The following is a 23,458-nucleotide window of genomic DNA, read 5'->3' as shown; positions in this document are numbered from 1 at the left end:
AAGAATATAAAACAGAGCTGGTACCATTTCTACTGAAACTATTCCAAAAAATTGAGAGGGAGGGACTCCTCCCTAACTCATTCTGTGAGACCTGCATCATTCTGATACCAAAACCAGGCAAAGATACACCACCACCAAAAATACTTCAGGCCAGTATCATTGATGAACACAGATGCAAAAATCCTTAAGATACCAGCAAATCAAAGCCAGCAGGACATCAAAATCTAACCCACTATGATGGAGTAGGCATTATCCCTGGGATGCAAGGTTGGTTCAAAATATGTAAATTGATAAATGTGATTCATCACATAAACAGAACTAAAATTAACCGCATGATCATTCAATAGGTGCAGAAAAAGCTATTGATAAAATTCAGAGTATTTTAATGTTAAAAACCGTCAACAAACCAGGCACTGAAGGAACAGACTTGAAAATATTAAGAGCCATCTATGACCAACCCATAGCCAACATCGTACTGAACAGGCAAACACTGGAAGCATTCCCCTTGAGAACTGGAACAAAAAAAGGATGCCTCCTCTCACCACTCCTATTCAACACAGTACTGGAAGTCATAGCTAGGGCAATCAGGCAAGAGAAAGAAATAAAATGCATCCAAATAAAAAGGAAGGTAGTCAAACGATCTCTGCAGATAATATGACATTATACCGAGAAAACCCCATAGTTTCAGCCCAAAAGCTCCTAGATTTGGTAAATAAATTCAGCAATGTTTCTGGATACGAAATCTATATAAAACACCAGTAGCATTTCTATACACCAATAACATTCTAGCTGAGTGCCAAACCAAGAACAGAATCCCATTTACAATACACATGCGTGCGCGCACACACACACACACACCTCTAGGAATACAGCGCAATAGGGAGGTGAAAGATCTCTACAATGAGAACTACAAAACACTGCTGAAAGAAATCAGACATGACACAAACAAATGGAAAAACATTCTAAGCTTGGGCAGCCATACTGTCCCCCAAAATTTACAGATTCAATGCTGTTCTTATCAAACTACCAATGATATTCTTCACAGAATTAGAAAAAACTGTTCTAAAATTCATATGAATTTTAAAAAGAGCCTAAATAGCCAAAGCAATAAAGCTGAAGGCATCACATAACCTGACTTCAAACTATACTACAAGGCTACAGTGACCAAAATAGCATCATGCTGGTACAAAAATAGACACATAGACCAATGGAACAAAGTAGACAGCCCAGAAACAAAGCTGCACACTCATAACCGTCTGACCTTTGTCAAAGTCGACAAAAGCAAGCAATGGGGAGAGGACTCCCTATTTAATAAATGGCGCTTGGGTTACTGGTTAGCCATATGTAGAAAATTGAAAGTTGACCCTTTCCTTACACTATATACAAAAATCAACTCAAGATGGATTAAATACTGAAATGTAAAACTGAAAACTACGAAAATCCTGGGAGAAAACCTGGAAGTACCATTGTAGACATAAGCGCTGGCAAAGATTTTATGACAAAGACGCCTAAAGCAATTGCAACAAAACCAAAAATTGACAAATGGGATCTAATTAAACTAAAGAGCTTCTGCACAGCAGAAGAAACTCTCAACAGATTAAATAGCTCACAGAATGGGAGAAAATAATTATAATCTCTGCATCCGACAAAGGTCTAATACCCAGAATCTGTAAGGAACTTAAATAAACAAGAAAAAACAACCCAGTTAAAAAGTGGGAAAAGGACATGAACAGATACCTTTCAAAAGACATATACGCAGTCAATAAGCATATGAAAAAACACTCATTATCACTGATTATTAGAGAAATGCAAATCAAAACCACAATGAGATACTATCTCATGACAGTTAGAATGGCTATTATTAAAAAGTCAAAAAATAACCGATGCTGGCAAGACTGTGGAGAATACAAAACACTTACACACTGCTGGTGGACACACCACTGCTGGGGAAGTAAATTATTTCAGCTGCTGAAATAATCACAGTTTGGAGATTTCGCAAAGAATTTAAGGCAAAACTACCATTCAACTCAGCAATGCCATTATTGGCTATTATACCCAAAGGAATATAAATTGTTCTACCATAAAGACACATGTACATGCATCCTCATAGCAGCATTATTCACAATAGCAAAGACATGGAATTGACCTAAACGTCCATCAACACTAGACTGGATAAAGAAAATATGGTACATATACAGCATGTAATACTACTCAGCCGTAAAAAGAATGAGTTAATGTCCTTTGCAGCAACAATAATGGAGCTGGAGGCCATTATCCTAATGGAGCTCACGCAGGAACAGAAAAACCACCACCACATATTATCAGTTATAAGTGGAAGCTAAACTTTGAGTACACATGGACACAAAGAAGGGAACAGGTGCCTACTTGAGGGTGGAGGGTGGAATGAGGGTGAGGATGGAAAAACTACCTATTGGGTACTATGCTTATTACCTGGGTAACAAAGTAATATGCACACCGAACACTCACGACATGCAAGGTCAAGAGATCAAGACTATCCTGGCCCACATGGTGAAACCCTATCTCTACTAAAAATACAAAAATTAGCTGGACGTAGTGGTGTGCCTAAATGTCCTTGGTAAACTGTAAAACTCTCTGAACATGAAGAAAAGAAAAAGAAAAAAACCCTAGTGGGTTTGGCAGCTAGGAAGGACCAAAGACTAATGTCAGAGCACCCAGACTAGAGTGGCCTTGCTCAGCTGGAGTCACCTACATAAGCTTAGCTAAGGTATTCCCAGCCAGGCCTTTGGCATGCCAAGGGCAGAATTCATCTCTGAAGTTTTTTTTTTTTTTGAGACGGAGTCTTGCTCTGTCAACCAGCCTGGAGTGCAGTGGCGCGATCTCCGCTCACTGCAAGCTCCGCCTCCCGGGTTCACACCATTCTCCTGCCTCAGCCTCCACCTCCCAAGTAGCTGGGGCTACAGGCGCCTGCCACCACGCCCAGCTAATTTTTTGTATTTTTAGTAGAGACGGGGTTTCACCGCGTTAGCCAGGATGGTCTCGATCTCCTGACCTCATGATCCACTCACCTTGGTCTCCCAAAGTGCTGGGATTACAGGTGTGAGCCACCATGCCTGGCCTTCCCATGCCTTTTTTAAAAAATCAAAAACAGGTAATTTTTCTTTTTAGTATAAGCAGTTTTAATTACGTACCAGGTGCAAAGTCTAGGATACAAGACAGAACTGCAGATAAAGTCAACTCTTTCTAGCATAGCTAGGAGGCATGGCTAACTCCACCTGTCCCAGGGCCTTACCTAGAAATCTAACAGCTCCAAACTACATAATCTGAACAATTTTCCAAAGTCAAAGAAGCGGTTTATGACATTAAAGCACTTAGCAAAGTTAACCTGACTTCATCTACACCAAATGTCTAAATTTTGAAGACATTTTCATTTTACCAATAACTTTTAAAAGCCTTTATTCCCCAAGGATTACTGAAATCACATGAATTAAAAGGCACTAGAGCTTCTATTTTTCTGAAGAAGTATTTGAGAGCTTTCATTCTCTTTAAAGCCAGTTAATTAGAACTCCTTTATACAAACATCACACACACAGCACTTCTAGACAAGATCGAGCAGTTCTAAGTTTTTCTTTCCCATGTTATGGCTTTCTGACTTGTCCTATATTTCCCTCTTTTTCTAAATAGTCATTCTACTTTAGGACAAGAATTTGTAATACAAGATCCTCCCTCCCATAAAATCTCTTTCCTTCATAACCTTCTTTACCATAAATACATCTTCTTATCCGTAACTTTCTTTAGCTCTCTTTCCCTTACGAATTTCTGATGCCCGCCCACAACAAAAAGGTCAGGTAAAGCAAGGCAAAACAAAGCACAGCCTTCCCCAAGTTTTGAGAGGGACCTGTCTGCTTACACTTCTTGGGGTCCAGGAGGAAAACAGACGCTCCTCCTAAAATGGGGTCTGTGGCACCTTCTGTTTTTCCCAAGGAGTCCCAGGCTGCCAGAAATTACCTTAGCTCCTCTCATGTGGCCATCAAGAGTGACAACAAGGCAGACTACGGAAATACTTCAGTCAAGTGAGAAGGAAAACTTAGTACTGCCCCCACTGTAAAGATGGATACACGGAGGTGCCACACAGTTTAAAAATTCATGTACGCATAGAGTTAGGCTCCAAAGCTCACTCAACCATCCTGTAAGTCTGCTAACGCTATGCCCAGTCACTGATGCACTTGGGATGGTAGCTCATGGCCCCCTTAGAGCTTAGAACCTGGGTTTCATGTCCTCATCTACAGCTATATAATTTAACAATTTTCCTCTGAATTTGTTGGATTCTACCCCTATATATCTCAAATTTTATTAATATTACTCAATCTTAAAGGAGACTGTGAGGCCTTTAGTCTGTAGGAACATTAACCTATAAACAAAGGACTACATGGGGTTAACGGTATTCAAATTTTTTTCTATATGCTTTAAAACACTGAGGCTATGTATTGAGAAACACACCTAAGAAACTGCAACCGATCTACTCTGGACAAAAATTTAGACACCATGTCTTCAAAATAAGCTATATACTGGTACTTAGGCGTATTTTTACGTATATCAACAGTATTTTACATATTCATGACCTTAAAAATAATTTAAAAAGTGTAAAAATCATAGACCTTATATATTTGTTGGCTTGAAAAAAATGATACAATATAGATTGTTTCCTTAAAGCAGTCAATACAATGCGTAACTTCTAGAGTAATCAGTAAAAAAAAAAAAAAAGTTCATAACAAAGGTAGTAACATTAGGAATAAAAGAGGGCTCAACACTGCAGGTTCTTAAAGGCAAGTTAGTGAAGCATTGTTTTTGGTTGTGAATCTTGGCCTAAAAACATTATAATTACACATGATCCTCCCCTTCCTTTTCCTGTTGCAAAGACGTGATGAACCAAATTTGCTCATGCAGATGACAATACTCTTGAAAATGGAGGCCGAGAAATAAAATGAAGGGAATATTGTTCTCTTAATGATCTCATGCACTGGAACTTATTACCTCCATGCCTCTTGCATATCTCCAGACTAATATGTGTGAGAGAGAAAATGGCTGTTTGCGACCAATGTTTTATTCGACGCTTCATTTTTTGATTCCCCAAATAACTACTTACAACGGATTAACAGGATATGAAAAGCACAGCTACTCAAGAATCTAAATTATCCAACTGATTTTTTCCTCATCTCTAAAACAGTAATGGACGAATCATTTTTAAAATACAACACACTGGGCTGGCGAGGTGGCTCCTGCCTGTAATCCAAGCACTCTGAGAGGCTGAGACAGGCAGATCACAAGGTTAGGAGTTCAAGACCAGCCTGGCCAACATGGTGAAACCCCATCTCTACTAAAAATACAAAAATTAGCCGGGCACAGCAGTGTTCACTTGTAATCCCAGCTGCTCAAGAGGCTGAGGCAGGAAAATTGCTTGAACCTGGGAGGCAGAGGTTGCAATGAGCAGAGATCACCACTGCACTCCAGCCTGGGCAACAAAGCAAGACTCCGTCGGGGTGGGGGGTGGGGGGAGAATACAACGCACTGACAAGTGGTCTATTTTTAACTCAGTTTTGGATTGTTGTTTGTTAACGCCATTGCTTGGGATAAAGAAAACAAAGGGAGGAGGAGGAGAAACAAGAAAGGATACAAGAAATAGAAGCAACAGCATAAAAAAATGAAGAGGAACAAGAAATTGATGATAAGCAGAAGAAAAACCAGGCTGGAAAAAAACAAAAAGAACAGGTAAGAGAATCAAGGAGATCTATGATACATTTTGTCCCATTCCTGATTCATGAAATATAAAAAAGTCCAAGAAAATGTGGCACATATACACCATGGAATACTATGCAGCCATAAAAAAGGATGAGTTTACGTCCTTTGTAGGGACATGGATGAAGCTGGAAACCACCATTCTCAGCAAACTATCACAAGGACAAAAACCAAACATCGCATGTTCTCACTCATAGGTGGGAACTGAACAATGAGAACACTTGGACGTAGGAAGGGGAACATCACACACCGGGGCCTGTTGTGGGATGCGGGGGCGGGGGGAGGGATAGCATTAGGAGATATACCTAACGTAAATGATGAGTTAATAGGTGCAGCACACCAACATGGCACATGTATACATATGTAACAAACCTGCACGTTGTGCTCATGTACCCTAGAACTTAAAAAAAAGTCCAAGACCATCCCGACAAAAAAACAAGCAGAAACATACACAAACAGTCACCCCCGCAAGCTTTTGTTAATGACATAATGGTGCCACTCACGCCTGGCTCAGGTGCCAGCAGGAGGAGGACGCCCTCCAGATTCTGCAGGAGATGCGGGGAAGACTCCTCCTTCCCTGGCTGCACCTCCACCATTGTCACAGAGGCCCACAGCTTCCTTCCCACCCCAGGCCAGGCAGGGCTGCCCTGCAATGCTCCTACCTGCTTTCCTGGCCCCCAGACTTGCTGCTGCTGCTGCCACCACTAGCACCGATGCTAATACAACTACTACTGCTGTCACCCTCAATGCACGGGCCCACCCTACAAGGCTCCTAACACCTGACCACTGCACTGCCTGTGCCCTGGCGGCAGCCAGCCGCCCTCCTACCGTTCTGGCGCTCTTCAGTCTTCATTGCCGCCCTCCTACCGTTCTGGCGCTCTTCAGTCTTCATTGCCGCCCTCCTACCGTTCTGGCGCTCTTCAGTCTTCATTGCCGCCCTCCTACGGCTCCGGCGCTCCGACTCTTTAGTCTCCATGGCCGCCACCAACCACAGCGAGGTGAGCCGTGGTGCCACAAGCTCCGGCCTCCAGCAGGCAGCTCCTCCTCTTGGCACGACGCAACTGGGCAGGCAAAGCCAGGAAAGCCTAGAACAGGATGCAGAGAGTGGTAGCGTTAGAGCCTCACCTTGTCGTGCTGGCCACTGGAGGGCAGGGGCCGGTTTCAGCGAAGGCACTCACACCACCACCCTCCAAAGTCCAGCCTCTCTTTTTGGCCCAAGTTGGCCAGGAACTAGGGCCTGGAGTGGGGACTGGAGACACCACAGTGCCCGAGCTTCCTACTCCACTAGAACTGCTGGGCCCACCCTGGCTGCGTTCCTCGGGAAGCAGGAGCAGCAGAAACTCAACCCCAGCCAGCCCTCCCAACCTGAGTGCCGGTTCCTGTTCCTGACGCCTCCACCCATGGGGCTCTGTTGCCCTGTAGTGTCCGCTACTGCGTGCCCGGGGGTCCCAGGCAGTCTCCGCAACACAGAGAGAGGGCGCGGGCCTGGGAACCACGGCGGGTCTAGGTGCCGGGCTGTGCTCAGCCTTCCCGCAGAAACGCTGTGCACCCGCCGCGCTCCAGCAGGAGGAGATGGCCCTCTACAGTCTGGAGCCCAGGGAGATGAATACCGCTCCTCTGACCACCCGTCACTGACACCTCCACCGCCCACCGCCACGGGGGCAGCACAGCCCCCAACAGCACCCCTAACCCGCAGCCGGCAATGTAGCCCCCAGATAGCGCCTCCAACACCTCGCCCCCCCACCACCGGCAGTGTAGCATCCGATGGCGACCCCAACCTGCCTCTGCCTCAGACACTGCAACACCCGATGGCGCCCACAACCCGCCCCCTGCCGCGGGCAGTGCAGCCCGGGATAGCGCCCCCAATCCGCTCCCTGCTGTACACAGTGAAGCCAGGAATAGTGACCCCAACCAGACCCCTGCTGGAGGCAGTAATGCCCTGATATGGCACCCAAACCATGCCCCAACTGCGGGCAGTGCAACCCCGGATAGCGCCCCAACCTGCTCCCCACCGGGAGCAGCAACCCAGGAAGGCACCCCAACCGACTCCCCGCCTCCGGCAGTACAGCCACGGATAGCGCACCCAACCCACACCCTGCGCAGGCAGGGTAGTCCCCGATAGTGCACCCAACTCGCCCCGCCGGAACCAATGTGGCCCCAGGTAGCACACCCACCAGCTCCCTGCCAGGCAGTACAGACCTCTGATGGCACCCAACCCGCCCCCTCCCAAAACGAGCAGTGTATCTGTCTTTCAGTAGCGTCCCCAACCAGCCTCCCATCCCCTCCACACGGGCAATCTGGCTCCCAATAGCACTCCCAATAAATCCTGCTGCCTCTGCCTCAGTGTAGGCCACAGAAAGTGCCCTCAACACCCCCCTCCCTGCTGCCAATAGTGTAGCACCCTATAATGAACCTAACCCGTCCCCCACCACAGCACTGCAGCCCCAGATAGTGCCGCCAACCTGCTTCCTGCTGTGGGCAGTGCAGCTACGGATAATGCCCCCAACCAGCTTCCAGATGCAGGCAATGATGCCCTGGATATCACACGTCCCGCACACCGCAGGCAGAGTAGCACCCGATAGCGCCCGCAACCCGTGCCCGACAAAGGCAATGCAACACCCGACAGTTCTTCCAACTCGCCCCCCGGCCATGGCCAGTGCATCCCCGGATAGTGCCCCCCAAACTCCCCACTGCCGCTAGCAGTACAGCTTGGGACAGTGCTCCAACCCATCCGCAGCCACAGGCAGCTCACCCCTGGATAGTGCCCCCAACCCACTCCCCTCCATGGGCAGTGATGCCCCGTATACCACATCCAACCAACCTCCTAACACGGGCAGTGACGCCCTGGATAGGGCCTCCAACCCGCCCCACCACCACGCCACAGGCAGTACGGCCTGGGATAGCGAACTTTTCCCGCCGCCATTTTACCATTCTGGCTGCACTGTAGTCTCCCTGGCCGGCACCAACCGCAGCAGCGAGGCGAGCCATGGCAGGCTCCAGCCTCCAGTGTGCTAACGAAGTGGCTCCTCCTCCTTTTCCTGTAAGCTTCCAGCCTCCAGCATACTCAGGAAGTGATTCCTCCTTTTCCTCTAAGCCGGTACTAACCAGCTACGCAAGTCAATGCAGAAGAGCCTGGAATGACAAAACTCCCCACTTGGCATCCTTTATATAGTAGAGTTTATGCAAATGAAGTTCCTGGGCTACATGTTCTGATTGGATGAGAGAAACCTCAGGCCTACTCTGATTGGACTTTGTTGTCATGTTCTGATTGGTTGTCCTAAGACTTGCTCTCATCCAATCAGAACATGCAAATAAAGCCCAATCAGAGTAGACATAGAGATTTTTCCTCTCATCCAATCAAATCATGTATTCCAGGAACCTCATTTGCCATCCTGGCTAACATGGTGAAACCCCGTCTCTTCTAAGAATACAAAAATTTAGCCAGGCGTGGTGGTGGGCGCCTGTAGTCCCAGCTACTCGGGAGGCTGAGGCAGGAGAATGGTGTGAACCCGGGAGGTGGAGCTTGCAGTGAGCCGAGATCGTGCCACTGCACTCCAGTCTGGGAGACAGAGCAAGACTCTGTCTCAAAAAAAAAAAAAAAAAAAAAAAAGACCCCTCCATAGCTACAGCCTGGAAACCTCTGCCCCAGGACTCTCATTCAGGTTCACTCTGATCCCCCTTTCCCTCTGACTCCAGATGTCCCTTCCATTAACCCAATGGCTCTGCCTCTTCTCCCAATCCTTCACTAGTGAAAATGCCACTGATTCTCTCTCGTGAGCCCTCTGAAAGTCCTCTCATAAAATACCACTGTTCATCCTATTTTTTTTTAAGTCCAACTCTAGATCACTAACATTTGTTTTCAGATTTTGGGTTCTACATTCAGAGGAATGTTTCTGTCCTTCTCCTTTCCAGTCAAGTCTATTATTGCAGGAGTGGAATCAAGATTCTCCTAAAATGATAAAGCACTATGGCTGTGTTTACTCTGTGTATTCTCTGGAAGTGTGTGCACGGGATTGCCAGTCTTTGTTATTTGGTAGAAATAAAAGTAAGTCACATGGTCCTGATATTTACATTTTGAGTTTTAAAAATTTTTTATATTGTTTTCATCAAAACTCACTTTAGATATTAATATATTCATCTTGGTATTTTCTTCTAAATGCTATAAACCTGTGTTTCCCATTGTTTATTTCTCTTAGTGATCTATATCCTTCTGTGAACCCCTGCTTGCTCTCAGAGGGATCCTAAATACAGAAATGGAGATTTGCGTTCCTGTTTGGAGAGATCTCATTTTCCATTCTCAGAGCCTCCTGTGTGCCTTAGAGACCACTGTGTCCCTGCTTTAACCCTATGTAATAGGAACAAATAAGATCTTTATTCTCAGAATGTTCAATAGTCTTAGAGGAGCCCCATATTCTTACACAACTCTGTCATCCACGTCTCAGGCAAAGCCCTCATAACTTGGCAAAATTTAAGGTATCACAACTTTACAAGCTTCTATTTGTTATCACAAAGATGTGCCCACTTTTAGTAGAGATTTTAGCAACAGTGGCCTAGTTAACAAAAAGTTGAAAGTACTAGAAGAAAGCACATAAAGAACACACTATGTAAAATTTGACCTAAAAATGACCAATCTCACAGGGACACACAGAGCTGAACAACACACATGGGGCTATCGGATGGGGGATGGTGGGAGGAGGGAGGATCAGGAAAAATAACTAATGGGTACTAGGCTTAAAACCCAGGTGACAAGATAATCTGCACAAGAAACCCCCATGACACAAGTTGACCTATGTAAAAAACCTGCACATGCACCCCTGAACTTAACAGTTAAAAAAACTGGTGGGACAAAATGAGATACCATTTCACACCAGTCAGAATGGCTATTATTAAAAAGTCAAAAACCATCAGATACTGGCAAAGTTGCAGAGAAAAGGGAGCACTTATATACCCTTAGAGACCGTGTAAATTAGTTCAACCATTGTGGAAGGTAGTGTGGTGATTCCTCAAAGAGCTGAAAACAGAAATGTCATTCAACCTAACCATCCCATTACTGGTTATATACCCAAAGAAATATAAATCATTGTACCCTAAAGACATCCACACATATGTTCACAGCAGCACTATTTGTAATAGCAAAGACCCAAATGCCCGTCAATGACATATTGGATAAAGAAAATGTGGTACATATACACCATGGAATACTATGCAGCCATAAAAGAGAATGAGATCATGTCCTTTGCAGGAACATGGATGGAGATGGGCGACAGAGTGAGCTTCAAACTCAAAAAAAAAAAAAAAAAAATTGGGCCGGGCGCGGTGGATTACGCTTGTAATCCCAGCACTTTGGGAAGCCAAGATGGATGGATCATGAGGTCAGGAGATTGAGACCATCCTGGCTAACATGGTGAAACCCCATCTCTACTAAAAATACAAAAAAATTAGCCGGGCGTGGTGGTGGGCACCTGTAGTCCCAGCTACTCGGGAAGTTGAGGCAGGAGAATGGTGTGAACCCGGGAGGCGGAGCTTGCAGTGAGCCGAGATTGCGCCACTGCACTCCAGCTTGGGCAACAGAGCCAGACTCCATCTCAAAAATAAATAAATAAAAATAAATAAAATAAAAGTTAAAAAATAAATGACCCGTCTTATTGACTAACCTCACCAGTCTTATGCATTCAGTTAACCTGTTCAATTCTTTGTTGTGTTTACTCCATCAACTTCCTGTGTAACTGTACTCCACAAGGCATATAACAGAACCACTGAACAGAGGAGGCAAATCAGATCTTTTATCCTCCCCTTCAATTGTCTTACAAAGTTCATGCCTGAGTTTAGAGCATAAGTCAGAAGTCTTATGACTTCCCAAATGAATGCTTTAACTGCAGCTACAGCATGTATCATGTGTTGAGTAGCACAAATGTGCTCTTAAGCAACTCTTTATTGAGAGACAAGATTCAATACTAGGGAAATATTCTATGGTATTACATCATTAATTTTATGTTACAGAGACAATAGATTATTGAAAGTGTATAAATAATGAAGTCCAGCCTTACTTTCAATACTGTGTGTAAGTTCACTGAGTGTGCAGACCCCTTAAGCTTGCACTCACCTGTGTGTTAGACACACATTCACAAACACATCACACAGACCTACACATAGACACCTTCTGCCTTGGTGCACACAAATCCACGCCACCTAAAGTGAATACACCTGTTTCCAGGGATTGCACATAGGTGACAAGAGTTTGTCACCTGAAAAACCAGTTTTAGTCCACCCCAAATTCTCTTTCTTTCCAGGTGTCTTGGATCATGGAGATTCTCAAGACAAAAGTCAGCAATTAAGTTCCACATTTCTTATACATACACTTTTCTTTTTTACACCCAGTGAATGATTCCAGAATACATACCATTTATTGTGTTCCTTGGGGTCACCTGCAATTAGAAGAAAGAAAACACTCTGAGGATGAGATCATACTGTGGGCTGTCTGCACAGGTCTATTCGTTCTCTTAGGGGCTCTCGGTAACCAAGATGGGAAAGAATGTTTAAGTCTAAAGCCCCAAAATCTAGAGTAGAGTTCATCTGTAGAAAGCACAACAGCTTTTGTTGAAAAATATCTTTGTTGGCTGGGTGCAGTGGCTCATGCCTATAATCCCAGCACTTTGGGAAGCCGAGGCAGGTGGATCACAAGGTCAGGAGATCAAGACCATCCTGGTTAACACGGTGAAACCCTGTCGCTACTAAAAATCCAAAAAAAAAAATTAGCCGGGCGTGGTGGCGGGCACCTGTAGTCCCAGCTACTCAGGAGGCTGAGACAGGAGAATGGCGTGAACCCGGGAGGTGGAGCTTGCAGTTAGCCAAGATTGCACCACTGCACTCCAGCCTGGGCTACTCAGCAAGACTCTGTCTCAAAAAAAAAAAAAAAAAAAAAAAATCTTTGTCAAGACAATTTTAGGGTAGCAGTTACAAAATTCTTAATCTAAAGTGGAAAGCTTGTTGCAGAAGAAAGTGTCCCCTAACGTGCTGTGTGTGACCCAGCCCTGCTAATTCCAGATGTCCTCTTGAATCAGGTGTCAGTGGGTGAGGTGCACCCCCTCCATCCCCAAGGAAACATTATCTAACACCTACAATGCACCTGATCATTTTTCTCTATCTGATATCAATTGAAAAATGAAATAACCAAAAAAACCCCACACATTTTAGGCAAAGACAGGCTACTTTACCTTGGTAACAGAGAAGGGGTCCTCACTTGCCCACTCTTTGGAATCCACCTTCCGTTGATCTTCTGGGGGAACTGAAAGGACACAGCATGACTGTCAGTTCATTGGTGGTGACATGAACAAAGGGCTAGAACTTATGGATGTGGTTGGTTAACAAAGATGAATTGAGCTTCTCCTGGGCCATCCTCTTCCATGGACCATGGAAAGCAGAGAGACGGGCAGAAAGGAAATGAGAAATAGAGCTTTGTCTTTCCAGGTAATAGCAAATGAAAGCAACACGAAATAATGAAACTTCAAATGAGCAAGTACTAAAATGCATGCTAGGATTCAACCACAGAGTCCTGTCACTCCCTCAGCCCATTTTAAAGTCCAGCAGAACTGCCACTGACTCCTTGATATTGACCAACCCCCTTTCAACCTCCACAGACCCCCATCCGCTGCTGTAACATTTAACATCTGGGGTATAGGATTCAGCCCCTGTTTATGTGTAAATTTTTATTGAGGAACTAAATTCAATATCGGGTACCAGGGTTAATGATATTTACTCAATTCTTTGTTATAAATCAATTATTAAAAACTGGAAAATACTGAAATACATGTTAAAATATCCACTGTAAATCAAAGATCTTCCTTTTAGTCTTCCCTTCTTATCCCTTGTGTTTGCAATCATTGCATGAGGGGGCCTAGTTTCAGCCAGGTCTAGTTCACCTAGCCAGATGAGGTCTAGTTTCAGCCCAAGCTACCCACAGTGAAGGAGGGCAGAGTGAGGAGATGACCCCATGTGAGCACTGGGGCTCTTTAACCCAGCTGTACAAGGGAGTTGCCACAAGGGTGACACCTGAGGCTAACTATGAAGTGGTATCCTGTGTTCTGTGATTCTTGTGCCTTAGCCCCCTGAGTAGCTGGAATTACAGGTGTGCACCACCACGCCCAGCTAATTTTGCATTTCTAGTACAGACGGGGTTTCTCCATGTTGGTCAGGCTGGTCTCGAACTCCTGACCTCAGGTGATCTGCCTGCCTCGGCCTCCCAAAGTGCTGGCATTACAGGCATGAGCCACCGCGCCCGGCCGCCTTATTTATTCTTAACAAATGTAAGTGCCTCTAACTTTCGATTGTTTCCGAGTCATGGAACCAACAACCTCCTTGGAAAGAACTCTGAATGATATAGGTCAGGAGAACTAAGTCACACAATCCATCAAAAACAGTATTAACAGTTTTTCAAAGTTACGCTTTATATGCAAACATGTACAATTATCATCTTATTATTTTTAAATGTATCTTTACATATATGTATGTGACCTACGTGTTTCCTGGTGTGAGTAAATCTGTATGTTCTTGGTTAATAGTGTTTAATGATTCATTTCACTTCTCTATCTTTGTGTGTTGAAATATGAACTACTCTCTGGATGAGAAAAAATTATTATACGTGATTATATTTACCTTTGGAAAGGTAAGTGGTTTGGGTGATTGACGGTAATTGTTATCACCATCATTTTGGATAAACCCCAATCATAAAAATAAGTGTGTTTTGTTTCACACACTGACACATAGACAATACACATTCTTACTTCTTTTCAAAAAGTTAATATGTGAATATAAATGACATATTCCAAATTTACTAAACTGAATACACACTTCATGAAAAAGGAGAGAGGAAGGACATACTAAAAACAGGCCAGGGCCCGGTGTGGTGGCTCATGCCTGTAACACCACCACTTTGGGAGGCCGAGGCAGGTGGATCACCTGAGGTCAGGAGTTCAAGACCAGCCTGGCCAACATAGTGAAACCTCGTCTCTACAAAAATACAAAAATTAGCCGGGCATGATGGCGGGTGCCTGAAATCCCAGCTATTCGGGAGGCTGAGGTGAGAGAATCATTTGAACCCAGGAGGCGGAGGTTGTAGTGAGCCGAGATCGCACCGTTGCACTCCAGCCTGGGCAACAGGGTGAGGCTCCATCTCAAAAACAAACAAACAAACAAACAACAACAAAAGACAAAGATAGATACAGTTTGTTGTGTTAAAAGCTTCAAAGACATCTGCATCATTCTAGCTTTGCTCCTAATTTTTAAAATTAATGATTTTAATAGGTTCTTAATTAGGTAAAAACTGCATTAAAACATACTTTGCCATATTTTTCCCAGAAGGATACCTAATTGGGTGGTTTGAGGGGTGCCAGATGTAACAGGAAATAAGACATGTCTTTTAAATAAAGGAAAAGCTCAAAGGCATCCTGCTTGATACTAGAATCAAATATATAAATTGAGGAATAAAACATAACCGGGAAACACATTTATAACTGCATATGAAAAATACAGAGGACAATTTTTTAATAGAATATATTTTTAAATATTAACTAGTACATTTGAGATGACAGCATTCAACAGGCCAATGTGAACATACCTTTAATGCAGGAACTCAGGTTCTCCATAAGAAAGACCAGAATCTGTGAAAATGACAGCAAGCATGTTCAATCTGCTATGAACTTTGAAAACCTCAGCACAGACAGTGGCAGTTAGGACCAAGGGCAAGATATACCCAATCACATAACCATGGCAATAGGAGCATCATCAACGTCTCAGGGTAAAGTCACAATGCGTATTGTGAGGTCCACTTTCTGCTGCACCAACAAGAGTGCTTTCACATGCACAGGAGTGTCATTAAAGATTAGGTGTTTTACGGCAGGGAGTGGTGGCTCACGCCTGTAATCCCAGCACTTTGGGAGGCCGAGGCGGGCGGATCATGAGGTCAGGAGATAGAGACCATCCTGGCTAACACGGTGAAACCCCGTCTGTACTAAAAACACAAAAAATTAGCCAGGCGTGGTGGCGGGCGCCTGTAGTCCCAGCTACTTGGGAGGCTGAGGAGGAGAATGGCGTGAACCCGGGAGGCAGAGCTTGCAGTGAGCCGAGATAGCACCACTGCACTCCAGCCTGGGCGACAGAGCGAGACTCTGTCTAAAAAAAATAAAATAAAATAAAAGATTAGGCGTTTTACTTAAAAAAAAAAAAAAAAAAAACCCAAGCTCATTAATTACTATTCTGTGCTTATTAAAATAAGTATTAGGAGGAGAAGTTGTGTACCCCAAAATATACTCAATGGCAAGAATTTCAAACTGAGCAGGGGCAAAACTGATATGTTGTAACAACCGGAAGTTCCATTCTCGATTTGAAATTCCATTGCCAGATATTTCTACCATTCCTGAGCCGTCTAATATGTCTAGAACCAATAAGCAAACTGTTCAGAATTAAAGACAACATAAATGGATATTCAGTTATAAAAGTCATGTTTCTTAAAAAGTGGCATTTTTTAAAGTCACATTTTTTAAAAGTTGTATTTCCCTAAAGTCATATTTCTACCATTCCTGAGTGATCTAATGTTTCTAGAAGCAATAAACTGTTCAGAATTAGAAAAAAGATAGTGTTAGTTGATATTGTTATAAAAATCATATTTCTCTAACTATAATTATCAAACTTATTTTTCCACTTATCTCTATATATTACTACGCACTTATTTATCTCCCAAACTTTGTGAATTCACAGAGGAATTTGTCTATCATTGTGTATGTAAATGGCTGGCCATTCACTGAGTATTTTTTTTTTTTTTTTTTTTTTTTTTTTTTTGAGGCGGAGTCTCGCTCTGTCGCCCAGGCTGGAGTGCAGTGGCACTATCTCGGCTCACTGCAAGCTCCGCCTCCCGGGTTCACGCCATTCTCCTGCCTCAGCCTCTCCGAGTAGCTGGGACTACAGGCGCCCGCCACCACGCCCGGCTAATTTTTTGTATTTTTTTAGTGGAGACGGGGTTTCACTGTGGTCTCGATCTCCTGACCTCGTGATCCGCCCGCCTCGGCCTCCCAAAGTGCTGGGATTACAAGCGTGAGCCACCGCGCCCGGCCTCACTGAGTATTTAAAGGAAAAAAATCGCTATATTTTCACCAGTGCATCTTCTCGGTGGGGTGAACACTTTGGGTGAATACATATAATTTTTTATTTGAGACAAGGTCTCACTCTGTCACTCAGGCTGGAGTGCAGTGGCTTGATCACTGCTCACCGCAGCCTTGACCTCCCAGGCTCAGGTGATCCTCCCAACTCAGCCTCCCACGTAGCTGGGACTATAGGTTCTTGCTGCCACGCTCAGCTAATATTTTGTAGAGATAGGGTTTTTCCATGGTGCCCAGGCTGGTCTTCAACTCTTGGACTCAAGCAATCCACCCATCTCGACCTCCCAAAGTGTTGAGATTAGAGGCGTGAACCACCACACCCAGCCTAATACATATAATTAAAGTGTTTCTGAATGCAGAATTTTAGATAACTTTCAAAATGTATAACTACATGTGTACTCTGATACATCAACACCCAATCGCAAATACCTTTATGATATGCTCAAGAAAACAAGCTGTTGAAAGGAAAGTGACCTGCCCTAAAACAAATAGAACAAATGAAAATTTTAGGGTCCCAAGCTGCTCCTCTGGACTGATGGAAGGCTGGTCCAATAAAGGGCTTTTGCTCATGTGTGAGCTCCAGTCTGGGGACGAGGCTATCACTGTGTGATTGAGCACATCAGTCCTTCACACACTGACACACACAGGTGGGGAGGTGGGATTAAACCTCAGCCTGCTCAGAGTCTTATTCTCTGACAATATTTAGATATTAAAATAACTTGCATATACAAACTCCACAGGGAAGCACTTTCTGGCTCAAAAAATACTCTCTTCTCAATTCTCCATGGAATGTTTCTGAAGTCTCAGGAATGCTGAAAACAAAAACAAACACCTCGAGATCCCACTGCGGTGTTGCCCGGTTATCTAGATGAGCAAAACCCAGAGCCTGTGGAGCTGACTTTTTTTATTCTTATTATTATTTTGGAAGAAGGGAAATGAGGCCGGGCGCGGTGGCTCACACCTGTAACCCCAGCATTTTGGGAGGCCAAGGTGGGTGGATCACGAGGTCGGGAGTTTGAGACCAGCCTGGCCAACGTGGTGAAACCTCATCTCTACTAAAGATACAAAAAATTAGCCAGATGTGGTACCACGTGCCTGTAATCCAGCTACTCAGGAGGCTGAGGCAGGAGAATCGCTTGAACCCAGGAGGTGGAGGTTGCAGTGAGCCGAGATCATGCCATTGCACTCCAGCCTGGGTGACAGGGTGAGACTCCATCTCAAAAAAAAAAAAAAAAAGCATATTACCAAAACAAAAGCAATAATTTTTGAAGGGGACAGCCAGTGCAGATGTGCAGAAAAGAAAACTCACATACACTATGGGTAGGAATTAAATCACTCTACACACTGTGAAAAACAGTTGGAAGTTCCTCAAAATACTAAATACAACTACTGTTTCAGTTAGCAGTCCTACCACTGGTATACCTTTAAAGCAAGTGAAATCCTCGTGTTCAAAAGAGATATCTGCCTTCCATGGTGACTGAAACACTAGTCACGACAGCCAAGGTACAGAATAAACCTATCTGTCCATCCTCAGGTGAAGGGATAAAGAAAATGCCGTGTGTGTGTGTGTGTGTGTGTAATGAAATACTCTTCAGCCATAACACTCCAGGAAATCCTATCATCTCTGCAGCCAGGAGGACATTAGGTAAACTATGAAAGGACCCTGGTTGGAGAGAGATCTACACTGCATGATCTCAGGCAGGCAGAATCCAAAAAATGTATCTCCTAGAAGCAGAAAGTTCAATAGTGGTTACCAGAGGCTGGGAAGATGAGGAGGCCTAGGCAAGGAATGGTGAGCCGAATGCTCCCCACTCCAAATGTATTCACTTGTTTGGAGACAGAGTCTTGCTTTGACACCCGGACTGGAATGCAGCGGGGCCATCATGTCTCACTGCAGCACCCACCTCCCAGGCTCAAGTGGTTCTTCTGTCCTAGCCTCCCAACTGGGACCACAAAAATGTGCCACCATTTTCAGCTAATATATATTTTTTTAGTTTGTAGGGACAGGGGCTCCCTATTTTGCCCATGTTGCTCTCAAACTCCTGGGCTCAGGCAATCCTCTCACCTTCGCCTCCCAAAGTGCTGAGATTCTAGGTTTCAGCCACCATGCCTGATTCTATGTTTATATGTTGAAATTCTAACCCTCAATCTCATGGTATCAGGAGGTGGGAGGTAATGAGGTCCTGAGGATGGAGCCTGCATGATTGGGATTGCTGGCTTATTAAAAGGAACCCCAGAGAGCTCTTCCCCCACTCTCTGCCAGGCGAAGACACAACCTGAAGTCTGCAGTCTGCCACTCAGAAGACAGTCCTCACCAGGGCCCAACCAAGCTGGCACCCTGATATCCAACTTCCAGCCTCCAGAACTGGGAGAAATACAATTCTGTCTTTGATGAGCTCCCCAGGCTATGGTTCTTTGCTCTAACAGCCTGAACTAGCACAGAAGTGCTATCCCATCATCTGTGTTGTATTCTATTCAGAAGGGCATCACTAACCCCTTAGTGCTGTGTGCCTTTGTGGATGCTGCCCAACATAGGCTGAGATGAGGCACAGGGTCTGGTTCTAACTAGAATCAGAAGGCACTGGAAAGTGCAATGTCAGAGGATGATGATGGCTGAATTTCATTTAATCTCAACCTCTACTGGTGCAGCGTGGAAAACAAGGCCCAGAGCAAAAGTGCCTTTCTCGAGATCACATTGTGGACCCCAGACCCATTAGAGTTGTATTCCATGCTACCACTCACCCCTCACTCCTTCTTGAAATTCTTCCATCTCTAAGTGTGTGCAATATCTACAGGGGACACCAAACAATGAGTTTTATAAGATTTATCTCAAACACACCTGAGGAGTTCACTAGGAAGGAGATGCCAGCATAACCCCATTGTGCATGTTGCAGGGCTGGGGAGGCCCCCAAACACCAGAAAACTTCTCTAGGGTCACAGAACTGGTAAGATCAAGGTTTGGCCCAGCACTGTCTCCTCAAACCTAGGGCCTTAGTTGCCTCCAGGTCTTCCCAGGGTGATGAGGGGGCACTCTTTTTGCATAATTTGGAACAGGTAAGAAGTTGCTATGAACAGCTAAGAACAGGGGGGTTGGTGAGTGGTCAGAAGCCCAGTGGGGCCTTTGAGTAGGTCTTATGGACGGAAGGAGCATAGGGGATGGGACCTGGAAGAAGTGAGTCTCCTCTCAGATCCTGGGCCTTGTGATAGGCTTTCTCCCACCCTGGAGTCTTCTGGCATTTTCCCCCTGCCAAGGGCTGAAATGGCCTTAGCTGTTTCTCCAGACTCCCTTTGATGTTAAAGGATGAAATCCAATTATATTCCTTTAAGTCAAAGGGTTCTTCTAGAGCGTCTTGTCCTGTGCACTGTCTCTAAAATGAGGAGGGGATGAGGCCTCCCCAGGCCCTTTCCCTCCGTATCAGAAGTGGAGCTTCAGGTGGCCTAGAGGAGATTTCATGTAGCCCTCCCTCTGGAAGGTGCTCAGTTCTTTTTTTTGTTGTTGTTTTGTTTTTGTTTTTTTTTTTTTTTGAGACGGAGTCTTGCCCTGTCATCCAGGCTGGAGTGCAGTGGCGTGACCTCGGCTCACTGCAAGCTCCGCCTCCCGGGTCCACACCATTCTCCTGCCTCAGCCTCCCAAGTAGATGCAACTACAGGCGCCTGCCACCACGCCTGGCCAATTTTCTGTACTTTTAGTAGAGACAGGGTTTCACTGTGTTAGCCAGGATGGTCTCGATCTCCTGTCCTCATGATCCGCCCACCTCGGCCTCCCAATGTGCTGGGATTACAGGCATGAGCCACCACGCCCGGCCAGGAAGGTACTCAGTTCTGACCGAGGTGCTGCTACATGGCCATTTGACATCCAAAAGCCTGCATCTCGTCATTTCTACCATGAGGATGATTTTTGAGGACTCACTGGGATGATGCTCTTGTAGGCTACTAATACAGCAGGTGCCACTGCTTCACAGCTGACAAACACCGTGACGGTGCCTTGAAGGCACTAATCTTTTCATTATTCTTTTTTTTTTTTTTTTTTGAGTGTTGCTTTTTCACCCAGGCTGGAGTCCAGTGGTGCAATCTCAGCTCACTGTAACCTCCAACTCTTGGGTTCAAGCGATTCTTCTGCCTCAGCCTCTTGAGTAGCTAGGACTACAGGCACATGCCACCATGTCCAGCTAATTTTTGTATTTAGTAGAGATGGGGTTTCACCATATTGGCCAGGCTGGTCTTGAACTCCTGACCTTGTGATCCGCCTACCTCAGCCTCCCAAAGTGCTGGGATTACAGGTGTGAGCCACTGCACCCAGCCCTATTCTCCACTTTTATGTCAAATTTTACTTTGAAAGTATAGAACCTTTTCCCCCATGGGCACCCATGTTCTCCACATCCAGAAGTCCCCGAAGGGTTGGGGATTCCTTGTGTGAGCTCCAGATCCCAGTCGTCTGGTGGTTCATGGTGTTGTCAATGACGTCTCTCCTTGTCACCTGAGTATGAAAATGAGACTTATAGGGTGTGAACATTCCAGATAGGTACAGGGGAGAAGCTGGTGAAGGCCCTGGTTCCAGCCTTTCTGGGTAGAACTATCTCCTGCTATGCCACCTGTCTGGGCCCCTCCTGGGACTTTATCACCGTGCCAGACTTCATGGAGGAACTGTTTACCAGGTGAATGTCCATCCCCTCCAACTCACAGTGGTGACTGTCTCCGACTAGCTGTGTCTTGAGGATGTCACCGAAGTCCTCTGAGCCTGTTTGCTCCTTTGTAAAGTGAAGTAGTGAGATGAACCTCATAGGGTCCTTGTAGGAACTAAATGGCCTAAGGCATGGCAAGCAGGTCCCGAGTGCCTGGCTCTGTGAAAAGGCTGCTGGGCAGGCTATGGTTCACATTTATTATTTTCTTTCCCTTCAAAGGAGCTCTGGGCATCCTGTCTCAATGGCCTATATCCCTCTGTTTGGAAAAGCACACAGAAAGCAAATCTGTTTTCGCATTTGTAAAGGATGTCTGCGATTCCTTCTAAGTGGTCTTTGTCCTTGACACAGACAGAACAGGGGTCCCTTGGGTCCTGAAGGAGGGGCCCCAGGCTCACTCAGATATCTGGAGAGGTTCTGGTTGAGGTTCATTCATTCAACAGATATATATGAAAAACGTAATTTGTGCAGTAACTTTTCCAGTGGCTTGGCATAATTTAGTAAAGAAAGCAGATGACAATGCCTGGGCCTCAATTCTACTTCAAGTGTCAGATACAGTAGAGAGCATCAGCAGGTCATATCAGATTCTGTTAGATGTGACAGCCTCATGGCCTCCTCTAGGTATGGTGGCATCTTCCCAGGTTCTGACTAGGATGACATAAGCCCAGGAACACGTATAAACTGGGTAGATTTAGGGTTCTGAAGAAGGGTCTTTTGACCCCCAAACGTATGTGGGAGAAATATGTGGACTGTAGCTGGGGAGAGACTGAAAAAACCCTGGGTCTCATACCTCTTATGATTCCCATGAGAAAGTTGAGATCTGGGGGCTTTCTCTGCAAGAGGAAAGGAGGTGTAGATGGGGCCTTAGGTCCCCAGCAAAATACAGAGGAGGCTGTGGCCAGGGCCAACCCCCAAGGGAACCATCCCCAGCACAGTGGTTTCCTATCTCTCCCTGTCCTCCACCCCACATCTGCCTCTCCCAACCCAAGCACCAAGTGGCCCAGAGCTGGAGTTCTGATGAGCAACCTGCTCACAAATCTGCCTGGAGCTGCAGTTTTGAGTGCCCAGGTGCTCAGCACTGTGCCAGGGCCTTTGGGAAGAGAATGTCAGTGGGAAGCCGGGGCCCACAAGGGTCTGCATAGCCCTGCTGCATGGCCAGGTCTGCCCCTGTCAAGACAGCACAGACGGCAGGGGGTGGAGTGGGGCTGTCCTCTACACAGGCAGCAACAGGCCAGGGGCCCAGAACCACAATGAAAAGCCCTGCAAGGGCCGGGCGCGGTGGCTCACGCCTGTAATCCCAGCATTTTGGGAGGCTGAGGCAGGCGGATCACGAGGTCAAGAGATCAAGACCATCCTGGCTAACATGGTGAAACCCTGTTTCTACAAAAAATACAAAAAATTAGCCGGGCGTGGTGGCAGACACCTGTAGTCCCAGCTACTCAGGAGGCTGAGGCAGGAGAATGGCATGAACCCAGGAGGTGGAGCTTGCAGTGAGCCAAGATCGCACCACTGCACTCCAGTCTGGGCGACAGAGCAAGACTCAGTCTCAAACAAACAAACAAACAAACAAGCCCTGTGAGGCATGTGTAGGAGGGAGGCCAGGCCTCTGGTTCTGCTGTCCCCTCCATCACCAGCACCATCACCTCCATTTTGTTCACCCAGCCCCATGGATACAAAAACTCTGCCGTGTATTTAGAATAAGAAAGGTAGTAAGACTACGAAGACTTTGTCTTTTGGGCCCCTATTCCTTACACCTCCCCATACTCCCTCTTCAATGTGTTCCACTATCTATTCATCTAACAGCCTGATTACAACTCCCTGGGTGCTCTCCAAGTAAGAGGGGTATTTAGGGTT

At 45.5% G+C, this 23,458-nt stretch overlaps 1 protein-coding gene and 1 long non-coding RNA gene across 2 annotated transcripts in view; both read right to left on the bottom strand.

Annotated features, from left to right (window-relative positions):
* SLC5A4 (solute carrier family 5 member 4) overlaps positions 1–6,688 on the bottom strand; it is a 163,153-nt gene extending 156,465 nt beyond the window's left edge. Inside the window, exon 1 of the mRNA XM_063623640.1 lies at positions 6,604–6,688. The gene's annotated coding sequence lies outside the window, so the exon portion shown is untranslated. The remainder of the gene's footprint in view (positions 1–6,603) is intronic.
* Positions 6,689–12,135: 5,447 nt separating this feature from the next.
* On the bottom strand, positions 12,136–15,961 carry LOC134733578 (uncharacterized). Its single transcript, XR_010117192.1, has 3 exons — positions 15,389–15,961; positions 12,990–13,060; positions 12,136–12,200 (listed from the first exon to the last, which is right to left on the bottom strand). It is a non-coding gene; the product is annotated as an uncharacterized lncRNA (long non-coding RNA).
* Positions 15,962–23,458: the final 7,497 nt, after the last annotated feature.

This window comes from Symphalangus syndactylus, chromosome 18 (assembly GCF_028878055.3).
Source record: "Symphalangus syndactylus isolate Jambi chromosome 18, NHGRI_mSymSyn1-v2.1_pri, whole genome shotgun sequence".
Classification (NCBI taxonomy): Eukaryota; Metazoa; Chordata; class Mammalia; order Primates; family Hylobatidae; genus Symphalangus; species Symphalangus syndactylus.
Note: the sequence above shows the minus strand (reverse complement) of the source record. Positions and strands in the feature narration are given on the sequence as shown.